Consider the following 12,844-nt stretch of genomic DNA (forward strand, 5'->3'; position numbering starts at 1 on the left):
GGGCTAGATAAGAAATATTTTAAATATTAGTACTGCTATTTTGAAATATGAAGAAATTAAGTATATTACTTTTAATTATTTGATTGGGACATTTTATTGAAAACGATTTTGTAAAATTGATGAGCAAATAGTATTTTTATACACTATTATTGTTGAATTAGAATTTATTTCTAATTACTACATTATACCTATTTTTAAGTGAAATTACTAAAATGTCCCTAACCCTAATTTTTGAAAAGGAAAACTCTAACCCTGAAAACCCTAACCAGAACCGTTTCCCCCTCTGAACCCAGCAGCTGCACCCCACTTATTTCCCTTCACCCTCTCATTCACAGAAACATGGAAAGAAAGAACGGAAAAAATCAGAAATGGAGACTGGTCCAGAAGAAGAGAAGGAGAGGGGGAAAGGATCGGCGCCGCCGGCTGGGTACTGCCGCCGTGACCGCCAGACTGCCGCACGCGAGGAGCGCCGCCGTCGAAGCCGCCCCGTTCATCCCTGCCCAGTCGCGGTTCTGCCACCATCACCCCATTCCGTCGCCTGAGGAGTGTCACGAAGGCGAGAGAAAGCTCGTGCGCGCAGGGGAGAGGAAGGAGGCGTTGGTTGGCCGCCGCACCTCGCCGTCGATCGCCATTGAACCGCGCCGGACCCAGAACTGCGAACGTGAGGGATGTGATGCAGGAGCCCGACGCGAGGAAGAGGGAGCATGCGTGCACGCGCAGGAGAAGGGCGACGCTGCTATCACCGCCGTTGCTGAGCTGCGCCGCCGTCAACCTTGCCGCAGTGTCAGTCGCCGTCCTCTATGGCAGAGCCAGAGAGAGAGTTCGGGAGCAGAGCAGACGAGAGAGATCTGAAGGTGTGCTGGGAGTTCAGCCACCGCGCCCGACCGCCGTTTGCATTGCCGGCGCCGCCTCCGTCGGAACTGCCGCCGTCAGAAAAGGGTTCTGGCCACCAGGAGTGGTTCTGTGACTTCCGAGACCACCGCCGGAGCTTCTGGCTACTTCTGCCGTCGCCAGAAAAAGTTGCCGGTAAGGGTTTTAATTGTGGTTTCTGTTCTTTTTGAATTCTGAGAATACCGTAGTTACTGCGTGTTGGTTTCAGTTGGCGCAATCGGAAATTGTCGTCGCTGCCACTTGAGGTGGCTGCCGGGCTACCGTTGAACCGGTTCAGAGACCGCCGCTGTTCCGGTTCAGTTGTTCCTTCTTCATTCGGTAAGCGTTTTCGATTTGAAAGCTCTCTAGTTACTATTCTGGCTTCATACACTAAGGTTTTGCGGCATCAATTGCTATACGATTGAGTTTCGGTTGTTGTATGTTACGATTAGAGTTGTTGAGATTGTTGCGAACGTGACTGGAATTGAGGCGGAAAGGACTCTGTGAGACGTTTGGGTTATGGAATTGCGTTTTGAGGTAGGGGCGCTTTCCAAAAACTATATTTTATATGTCGGAGTTATTACATATGGATACTGATGTGAGATAATGTATTTGGTGATTGTATAAGCCTTATGTGATGTTGATTATCCTAGATGAATGTAATTATATGTTTGAATGGATTATTATTTGGTTTTGATGAACGGATTGTTGTGTGGTTTTGTGAAACAGAATGCTTTTCAAGTTGATTCTTTAAAGATTTGAAATATGAGTTTAATCCGTTGAGAATTGGTTTGGATTGAGTCAATTATTTTGATGGTGTGAAAGATAGAATACTCTTGAAATTCAGCCTGGGTTGCTTTAATTAATTTGGTCTTTGATAAATGATTTATTGCTGAACCGATTTTTTTAAACTTTGGAAATGAGTTAAATCGGTTAATATTGAGTTGATTTTGAAATGGTTTCCTTGAGATATACCACTGAGGCGACTGTTGGTTTTAGCTTGCTTTTGAATTGATTTCTGGTTTTGAGCTGTTGAAAAGGAATGAAAAACGGTTTAGTTGGGACCCGAACCGGGTGGCAAAAGTCCAAATTTTAGGGGAGGTGCTGCCGAAATTTCTATAAAATCCGAGTCTTTATTGAATGTTGTATGGAGAAATGACGGGTTAAAGACTTCTACTATTTTATTTGAATTATCAAGAAAAGGATGATTCATGCTTTTGAAATGAATTATTAAAGAGAAAATTGTGATTTAGTCTTGCTTCTTAAGAAAGGCATTGTATCTCTTTCAGGAGAAAGTTACTTAGATGAAACTTATGTTTTTAAGCTATTTTAAATGTGACAAGGGCAATGCCTTTGAATTTGACTTGAGGGTTTCAATTAGAGAAATTTCAATGACTTTGAAAGAACTTGAATGTCTCTTGACTTGTTTCATTTTGAAATGTTTTGAGAAAGGTTTTAAGTACTCTTTGAATTCTGAATTATTGCAAGACTAAAACAATTTTGAACAGTTGAAACGTTCTAGAATTTATCATGGGGCTTGAAGTTGGTTTTTGCCTAAGTAGAGGAAACGGATTTGAAAGAAGTGAATGATTACGTGACTCGGTTTGGCTTAGATCCTATTTTATTACTCAAAACGGAAAGCCAAGGTTTTAATGATTTTAAATGAATTTGGCGAACTGAGTTTTATTATTCTCCCCTAAAGACTTGGGACTCTGCCGAGAAGTTTTTGTTATAAAATTCCATTGTTGGATGGGTGGTTTTGAATACTTTGAAGTAAATCCTTAACTTGCCATGGTTTTGGAAGTTTTGGAAAGAGAATGCCGAGAATGGCTTTGTTTTAAAAAGGGAACTCACTTGAGTAAATTTGGCTTATGAGCCTGGGATGATTTGAGAAACGAGATTTCTAAAGCCAAGGCTGAAAAGAGTTGAAACTTGATCTCAAAGTGAAACGATTTGAGAAAAAGTGATTTGTGGCTTAAATGCCGGTTTTATGAATTTGATGATGTTGAATGGTGGAGGTGCCATTTTGTTATGAGCCAGAATGGCTGTGTATAATATTGATTTATGGCGGAGTGCCGAATGAGTTATGCGCCGTATGGCTGATTATGAATTATGAATTTAAGCCGGATGGCTGAGATGGATGTTGATCCATGGCTGGGACTGAATGAATATATGCTTGAGATACCTGGGTAGTAGCAAGGGTTGTGGTTCGTCCCACTTGCTCCAGGTTAGAGATTGTGATGCCTGGGTAGTAGCGGTAGTAGTGGTGATTCCACTCACTCCAGGTTGAGCTTTTAAACACCCGCCTGGGTAGTAGCCGTAGTAGTGGTTATTCCACTGGCTCTGGGTTGAGCGCGCAGTAGCAAGGGGGTTGTAGCTCAAACCTACTTGCTCCACGATGGGTGTTTCTGTCCATGGTTAGCTACCAGGACGTGTCGGGTTGGCTATATAACCGACAGATGATATCATCAGCCACTAGGGACAGGCATGCATCATATGCATTTATGTGATATTGTTTGGGTGTGCATATTATACTTGGTTTGCCTATGTGATTAATTGCTAACTGTTCTATTTGTAATAACTGTTTGTTTGTGCTTGCATCTTCCTATCTGTGTTTGCAACTGGGACTCTGTTGGATTGTGGTGATTGGTTGATGGTTGGATTGTTTAGGCCTAGGGCCGTGGTTGAAATGAAATGGACTGATGGTTGGTTTTGGTTTTGTGTTTCTGGTTTGGAAAAATACAAAAGGCTATTTTGGTTCAACATAAATAGACCGTTTTAAAAGGCTTTTGAGTTTTTGAGAATTGAACTGTTCCTCTTTCAGAAAATAATTCCGAATCCTCTTTTATTGTAAATCGTTGTTTTTGAAAAGAGGCATAAGACGGTTATTAATCACTGGTACGATTTATCTTCACGTATCCTATTACAGTAATTCCCAAAAACCCTCTACTGAGAACCCTTTCGAGGATGATGTTCTCACCCCCCTACATTTTTCCCCTTTCAGGATATGGGCGCAGAAGTTACGAAGAGTTTATTTATTTGTTGTTGCTCTGTATTGTTTTAGTTATGGTTTATTGTACCTTCGCCTTTATCTTGATATATTCTGTAAGAGGGATAGGAATTGTATTGGTTAATGCTTGTAAAGTCATTTATATATATTTATGTATATATATGGATGTACTCTTTATGAATTGTTGTAAGTTGTATGGTATTTATGGATGTACGTTATCGAACGAAAGTATTTTTGGGAGCGGTATCACGGTTTAAAGTTTTAAACAGTCTCATATTTTAGTATTAAATAGTATAAGTGTCGTCGTAATGTCCGATCTATCAGAGTCGTCGGTTGTCTACCAGCAACTCGACGTTACTCGAAGTGAACCCCGAATATGGTTCCTTTACTATGTCCGTTAGACACCTTGGCATCACAGTTACCCGTGTCAGTTAGGCCTCATTAGAATAACATTTTATTGTGCATCACAGTAAGAAACAGTGCTATCAGTTATGCGAACATTCCCGCATTAGCAATCTCAGGCTATCTGTTAGGCGGGTACTTTCACATTAGCAGTTTGGCACAAAGGCCCATTCAACATACAATTTGCTATCAGTTGGCGGACATTCCCACATTAGCAATCTTAGACTATCAGTCAGGCGGACACTTTCGCATTAGCATTTTGGCACAAGACCTATTTAACATACAGTTTTCAAGTATCTATCTTATTCATTCCTTCTCATTCTTTTCCTTTTAAGTATCTATTTCCATCATTAGTTCTCATTTTCTTTTTTTTATTATGCCTCCACATCACCAATTACATACCCACACCTCCGCATCACCTACACTATTAAACGTACCTCCGCATCACCGCTTAATTACACATACCTCTGTGTCACCAAATAATCAATTACACCTCTGCATCACCACCTATTCACTCATCTATTATAATCTTAAATCGATTAGTTTCTAAATAATCAAACTTCGTAACATTTAATAAAAACTCTTTTTCTTAATAAATCGAACTCAAATTATAACTTAAAACGAAAATCTTTACTCAATAGATTAAACTTAAAACATAGTACTTTCCTTGATAATTTGAAAATCAACTATTTTGAACCCTAAATCCAGTTTTCTTTTAAATAATTCTTTAAGCAACGTCTCGGATTTTTGTAAAAACTTCTGTAGTATTTTCTCTAAAATTCGGACTTTGCCACCCTTTGAGGATCCCAACCTAACCACTTTTCAAATCCTTTTCAAAACACTCCCAAGTAACAAATAATTTTCAATAATCACACCGTTCAAAATATTAAATAAGTTTTAAATAATCAAATTGTTTTCCTTTAAAGCTACGACTCTTTCTATTTCAATAAAATTCAACTCCCTTTCAAATCTTTTGCTATTAAAACTAAAGGAAAAATTCGCACGTTCATTCAAATTTTACAAAACATTCCGGCCACGTTCTTTTCACATTAATCATTAACCAAAATCACCTTTTTGTTTATTTTTAGAAGAACTCAAACAGAACCTCCCCTTTAGACTCGACTTCACCATGCTTACGGGCTCCTTCACTTTCATAACTTCTCGACAGTTTACCAGCCTACTATCAGCACTTTTTAAACATAAGGTTCTCAATAATCAACATATTATTCCAATCCTTATAAAATCATTTATAAACTCTGAAAATTACTACTTCTAATTAAGAAATCAATTTTCATTCACTCTTATAACAAAAAACTCAGCCACAAACACAGCCAATTATTCACAGCCAAAAATCTAAACTCAATAAGATTATAATTATTAACATATTTGTAATTATTTACTATATTTTTGGACATCCTTAAATTGAAAGTTGTTAATTTTAAAATAAAATCTCTTACCTCCGTATGAAATCAAAATCAACGAAAGTTTTGGAAAAATTTTTTGACCGAGCTGCTGAAAAGAAAAGTGTCAGAAATCGTCCATACTTTCTAAAACTCTAATTGGCCAAACTCAAAGAAAATAAGAATTATGTCACCATCAGCTTCTAATAAACAAAAGTGACACCAACGTATAGAGAAAGAGGATACAAACACTTTTATTCGGTGGGGGTTACGATTTTCTCCATCCAGCTTCGGTCTCTCACTCTCACCGTTAGTGAAAGAAAAGAAATGGAACCAAAGGAAGCCGAGTGATGATGATTAAATGTGATAAAAAAGAATTAGGTGTTTTGATTTTTCATATAATACACATATGTAGATTACTTTCACGCCACGTTAGGATTAGGTGTCTTGGGTTTTTCATATATATACACATATGGTTATTCATATATTTGAATGATTATGATTAATGCAAATAAAATGTGATCCACGGTAATATATATATATATATTACCATTTCCTTTTCTTTGTTTTTGCTTCCGTAATGGCTTTCGGCCAAAAGGAAAGAAAAATAAATATTAATTTAATAATAATCATATAATAATAATAATAATAATAATAATAATAATAATAATAATAATAATAATAATTTTCTTCTTTTGTTTTAAAATTATTTTATTATAATAAAAATTATTTAAAAATATTAATAAATTTTAAATTTAAAATATAAAATTTAATTTTAATTACTTTTAAAAAAATAATTTTTTTAAATAAATTTCTCATAAATATAATAAATTATAAATAATTCATTATTTAATTTTCAAAAACTCGAGTTGTTATATTAATCACACCAAAAATCGTCCCATAAAAATTTTAGTATCCCTTTTCAATTTCACTCTTTCTCATCAAATTCAACAACTCATTTTAGCACTTTTTTACAAATTTTGATCCTTGTTTTAACTTACAAAACTTTTCAAAAAATGCCTTGTATGATGATGGCACAAACTAATTTTTCATTATTTTTTTCATCTTCTCCAAGGTGCAAATTTATCTTTTTTTTTGTATCTTTGAGATATTCCTAACTCATTCTATCAAATACAAGTATTGTCAAAAAATATTTGTTTCTACCGATCTAACATTCTTTTCCTCTGAAAGGTTGGAACATACAAAAATCAACTCTACCTTCTTTTCTATTCAAAATAAATTTCAGCATCATTCTTTTTCTTAAAAATAAGAATTTGCATCTTGAAAACCTTTCTCTCATGCATATGAAATTTCCTCGTCGTCACAATTATCATCCTTAATCCTCATTCATTCTGATTTACAAATTTGTAAAAAGTATAATAATGGCCTCGCAACACTCTTGTCACGTATATCAGTCAAATTAGGATACTCATGTTTTCACTTAATTTGTGACTTTTTTCTTCATTTAACTCAACAATTTTGTTTTTTTTTTTCACTTTTAGATTGGTATAAACAAGTTGCACTTTAGAAATCAAGAAAAAAGAGAGACTAAACTAAGATAATTTTAATAATAGAAACTTTTAATTTGATAAAAAAAATAATCAGGTTATGTGACCAAGGACACAAAACAAAGAGAGACATTTTGCTTGAATTTTAGAGACACTAGAATAATTCTCAATGCCAATTGATATCCAAAAGTAATGTAAAGCAAATACAAAATATTTGATACTTTAAAAATGAAGTCAACAATCTTGTTAATTATATGACATTTTTCTCCTTTTTTTTTTTTGTCTTGCACAATTCAAAAACACTACTTTTTTTTTTTTCTAAATTCTCCTTTTCTTCCATGTTGTTTTTTTTTTTCTTTTTGAATTGTTTTATTTATTTATTATTTTTTTTTTTGAATATGACTCTAAAGTAAGATGACAGAAATAAAAGATAAAATACACAAACTAGATGAAGACCCTAGAATGTATAGATAAATTAAAATTCACCTACGACCTGTAACTGATACCAAATGATAGAAAAAAAGAACGAGGAACAAAAGACACAGTGAAAACAAAAAGATAAAGATAAAAAATAGTTAGATAGATGGATATTGATTTTTTCTAGATCGCTGAAAGGATTTTTCTTATTAAATCTTTAAAGAACATATCCATGACAACCTAGATCAAAGAGACAAAACTGAAAGAACTAACACTAAGACTTACCTTAGGTTGCATCTTTGAATTTCTTCATGCAACAAGCAAAATAAATCACTCACCTCACTTAAATACACATAAAAAAGTGCATAAAATGTCTTACAAACTTGCTAAAATAGACCTCTAACCGATTAATCTAAAAATAGGCCAAATCTTTCTAATGTTAAATAATAAAATTCAAAATTAAATAAAAGATATAACTCCTAAATTAATCCTAACTAATTTAAATCATATTTGATCTTATTAGATCAGATCAGATTTGATTTAAATTTAAAGTCCTAAAAATATGATACCCAATCTAAATCAGACTTAATCTTATTAGATAAGATCATATTTGATTTAAGTATTAAATACCTAAAAATACTATTAAATAGATTAAAATTAAATCAAATCTTTTGATAAATTCTAACAACTAATTAAATAAATTTGAATTTTGTGTCTCCTAAGTCAGCACTATTATTTTTTATATGAACTCTTGGTCTGCTTGATGTATTTAAATACTTGAACGTGTGATAAAATTGTCATTCTGCATCTTGTCTCTAACTTGAAAAAAATATCCTCTTAAACACGTCTCATAACTAAAAATCAAGAATTTCACTTGGAAGGTTCTTCATGAAGGTATACTGATAAACCCCTATTTTATGATTCATCTTGTACTCAATTAAGTATTTTTATCAATTCTTCACCCACTTATTCATATGAATTGCATGGTTTTACTATTCCTTCTTTATTTTATGATATATGTGAAAACATGTTTCCTATGCCTTAAAAATAATTATTTTAATTATCCTTTATTACCATTCGATGCCGTGATCTGTGTTAAGTATTTTCAGGCTTCATAGGGCAGGAATGGCTTAGAGGACAGAAAGGAAACATACAAAAATGGAAGGAAAGCACAAAAATGGAGTTTTGAAGAAATGACAGCGACGCGCACGCGTGGACGACGCGGACGCGTGCCTAGAATAGAGCATAAACGACGCGAACGCGTGACCCACACGCACGCGTGAAGGACACCACGTGCAAAAAATTGCAGAAGTCACCCCCAGCGATTTCTAGACCCTTTTTCGGCTCAAATCCAAGCCCAGAAACACAGAATAGAAGCCAGAGAATGGGAGAATCAAAATGAACAACATAGACAACATTCATAATTGACAATTTGAGGTTTAGATGTAGTTTTAGAGAGAGAGGTTCTCTCCTCTCTCTTAGGTTTTAGGATTAGGATTTCTCTTAATTTATGGTTATTTCCCCAATTCCAGGTTCAATATTCCTTTAATTTATGTTTCTCTTTTACTTTTGTTTACTTTAATGCTTTTACTTGTTAATTACTTATGTTGCCAAATTGGCTTGTGAAAATCTTTCCATGTTAGATTTGAATATTTTATTTAATATAATTTGAGGTATTTCAGATTTATGATTGTTTTATTCAGTTTATGATGCTTTCAAATTAATTTAGATTTTTCTCCTTTTGGTTTTGGTTAAATAATTGGTAACACTTGAGTTATCAGACTCAGCAGTTGATTGAAAATTGGAATTCTCGCTAATTGATTTGGATCGCTCTAAAGCTAGTCTTTTCTCAGGAGTTGACTAGGACTTGAGGATCAAATTGATTGGTCCACTTGACTTTCCTTTATTTAGTAAGGGTTAACTAAGTGGGAGCGATAAACAATTCTCATCACACCTGATAAGGATAACTAGGATGGGATTTCCAGTTCTTATACCTTGCCAAGAGCTTTCATAATTATTAAATTATTTTTCTTGCCATTTAAATTACTTGTTCCTTATTTCAAAAACCAAAAAATATACAATTTCATAACCAATAATAAATCATACTTCCCTACAATTCCTTGAGAGACGACCTGAGGTTTAAATACTTCGATTATAAATTTTATTGAGTTTGTTTAAGTGACAACCAAAACTTTTGTACGAAAGGATTATTTCTTGGTTTAGAAACTATACTTGCAACGAGAATTTATTGTGAATTCTAAACCATCAATCTTCAGTTTGTCAAAAAAATGGCGCCATTGCCGGGGAATTGCAACTGTGTGCCTTATTATTGGTTATTGTAAATATTTTATTTTGCTTGTTTATTTGCTTTTATTTTTGTTTTTAATTTTTTTAGTTACTATGAGTTCTCACCCCAGTCGCTTTGAGTTTGGTTCTAATGTTGTTGGAAGGAATGGAAGATATAATAGGAACATGCATCAAGGTCGGAACAATCAAAGTTAGAAGGAGCCACGAGGATCTGATCAACCCTTTCGGCAACAACACCTTCCAAGATACCATGGACAACGACCATCCTACAATGCATGCCCAGACATTAAATATGGTGGACCCCTTCGTGACAACTAACATCCACCAAATTACTATGGTCAAGAGCCATTCCGAGGTACGTACCAAGATAATAGATATGGTGGATCCCCTTATAGTTACCAACAAGTCCCATCATATACCTATGAACCACCCCCTCAACATAGCTATGAACCACCACACTCACAAGCCACCCACCACCATTCACCTCCATATGACCCTAACCCTTACCCACCCCAATTCCAATCTAATTACCCCCAAGAATCACCACTTCCATATGCACCACGTCCATATCCATCAACCTGAGAATCACAGGAATGTCTCAAGAAAATAGTGAATAAATTTCATGCAACCCTTCACCAATTGGATCAAGCGATCAATCGATTAGCTTCCCAACGTTCGGACACTCAAGAAACCCCCATGGCTTCATATGGACAATCTAATGAAGAACGTAGCATGAAGGAGATACTCGAAACTCCAGTGGACAGTACGGAGCATGACTTTGTACTGGAACAAGTGGAGGAAGCCGTAATTATCAAAGAAGAAGAATTGGTTGAAGACTTAGGAGATGCTGAACCTCCATGGGAATCAAGAATTGTGGAGAATTCCGCCGAGCAGTTTTCAATTGATGCTAAGGAGGATAGTGCACAACCCCAGAAGCATATATCTTATGAAGAACTGGACGGAACAGCTCAAGAAGCAAGTTTCCTTGGTAATGATCATCATGAATTAAGCTCTCCTAGTAATGAACTTGCATCCGCAAGTGAATTCCTTGAGATTGAAAAATCTTCCGCAAGTGAATACGAGGATGATGCGGAGGTAAACTTTTCTCAACCCCCCAATTTATGACTTGAGTGATGAGGAAGATATCGAAGACTTTGATCAAGACGTGGTTGCAATTGAAGAAGTTTGCAAAGAAGTAGAGGAATTCGCAGAAGAATACAAGGGAGTGGAGCTTGCAAAACCACTGGAAACACCTATCCCAAGGCCATTACCACCCAATACAAACTTCAAGTGGGTAAAATCCTTAGCCTTTATCTTTACTTTTCCACTTGAATATGGTTTGCTTGAAACATATGGCCAGCTTAGAGCTCTTTGCGTCTTTAAAAGTAAGAGAAAAATAGCTCACACTCAGAGCTGGTATGCAAGATTCAATAAAGCTCCATGCTTCAATTTGAGGTACAAGGATTGGTTTCGAGTTCGATTGAATGGGTCTTGGAAGATGTTTGGTCATCTTAGTGAGAATTCAAATTCCGTACTACTCGGCTGCAAAAATGTAGATCAAGACAAAGATGGGTACAGAAGCAAGGTTTGGGATCCTGGAATTTATCCTGATAGTCAACACTCCTGGAGTCTGAAAACCTGCTTTAATTTGCTCAAAGGCTTTACTTGCCTTGTTTGGGACCCCGGAGGATATTGGATTGCAAACGTTGGTGGAGATTTTTGGATAAGTTTAAGCATAAGTCACCATGACAAGAAGCTCCATGAATGTCCAACTTGAGGACTTTAACTAAAAGTACTAGGTGGGAGACAACCCACCATGGTATGATCGTTCCTTTTTCAATTTTAATTTTATTTCGTTTTGTTTGTTTTTGTTTTATTTTATTTTATTTTTATTGTACCTAGATTTATTCATAACATCCGCATCAACATTTCATTCTGCATACTGCATAAAAAAAAGGCCCCACGCGTGCGCATGGACCACGCGTGGGCGTCGATTGCAAATCGGCGTCAACATCCAACGCCCAGAAAGTTGGGCTGGAATCGTGCGGCTGTTATGCGTTAGGCACAATTTGGGTCACGCATTCGCGTCAGTGACGCGAACGCGTCACTTTCGCTTCACACACACCACGCGAAAGCGTGGGCGACGCGTACGCGTCGCATGGAAATTATTGCCCCCTCAATTGAAACAGAGAGTTGCGCCAAAACGACGCTGGAATTGTGCGTTTAGCACAATTCTGAGCAACGTGTACACGTGCCCTGCGTACGCGTCACTTTCATCATCCCTCATTCGCGCGATCACGTCAATGACGTGTCCGCGTCATTGCAGTTCCGCCTCAACCATGCGATCGCGTGACCCACGCATCCGCGTGGATTTGAATTCACTTAACCCAATCCACGCGAAACCCTAGCCCCCCCGCGTCAACATTCCCCCTCCCCCTCTCCTCCCTCCCAGCCTCTACTCTCTCTTCCCCTATGCAACCAGCCACACCGCCCCGCCTCGCCGCGCACCACCCACCGCGCCGCCCTCACCGAATCCTCCTCCTCCCTTCTCTTCTTCTCCCCTCCTTCTTCTTCTCCCTCCACTGCCCCCCCCCCCCCATCACCGAACCACCACCTCGCCGCCTCACCCAGAACCGCCGGCCACCACGACCCTCACAACCCTCACCCTCCTCGCCCCCTTCTTTTCTTCTCCCCTCCATAACCCTCTTTCTTCCCCAACCACCAAACCGCTGCCGTGTCTCTACCACGGACCGTCGCCGTGCCGCCTCCCAGTGCCGCCGCGTCGCCATCACCATTACCACACCACCACCATCTCTCTGAGTCCAATTTCTGTTCCTCTGCCCATCAGGTTCCGCCGAACAATGATTCCTTTTCAGTTAGTTAGTTAGTTGCATATTTTTTCGAATTTTATTCAAATTAGGATAGTTAGA

General features: G+C 37.0%; 1 long non-coding RNA gene across 1 annotated transcript; it reads left to right on the forward strand.

Annotated features, from left to right (window-relative positions):
* The first annotated feature begins 279 nt into the window (after window positions 1-279).
* LOC140179512 (uncharacterized) lies at window positions 280-4,061 on the forward strand. Its single transcript, XR_011872997.1, has 4 exons — window positions 280-1,026; window positions 1,100-1,209; window positions 1,323-1,407; window positions 3,875-4,061. It is a non-coding gene; the product is annotated as an uncharacterized lncRNA (long non-coding RNA).
* Window positions 4,062-12,844: the final 8,783 nt, after the last annotated feature.

The sequence above is a fragment of the Arachis hypogaea genome, chromosome 15 (genome assembly GCF_003086295.3).
Source record: "Arachis hypogaea cultivar Tifrunner chromosome 15, arahy.Tifrunner.gnm2.J5K5, whole genome shotgun sequence".
NCBI lineage: Eukaryota > Viridiplantae > Streptophyta > Magnoliopsida > Fabales > Fabaceae > Arachis > Arachis hypogaea.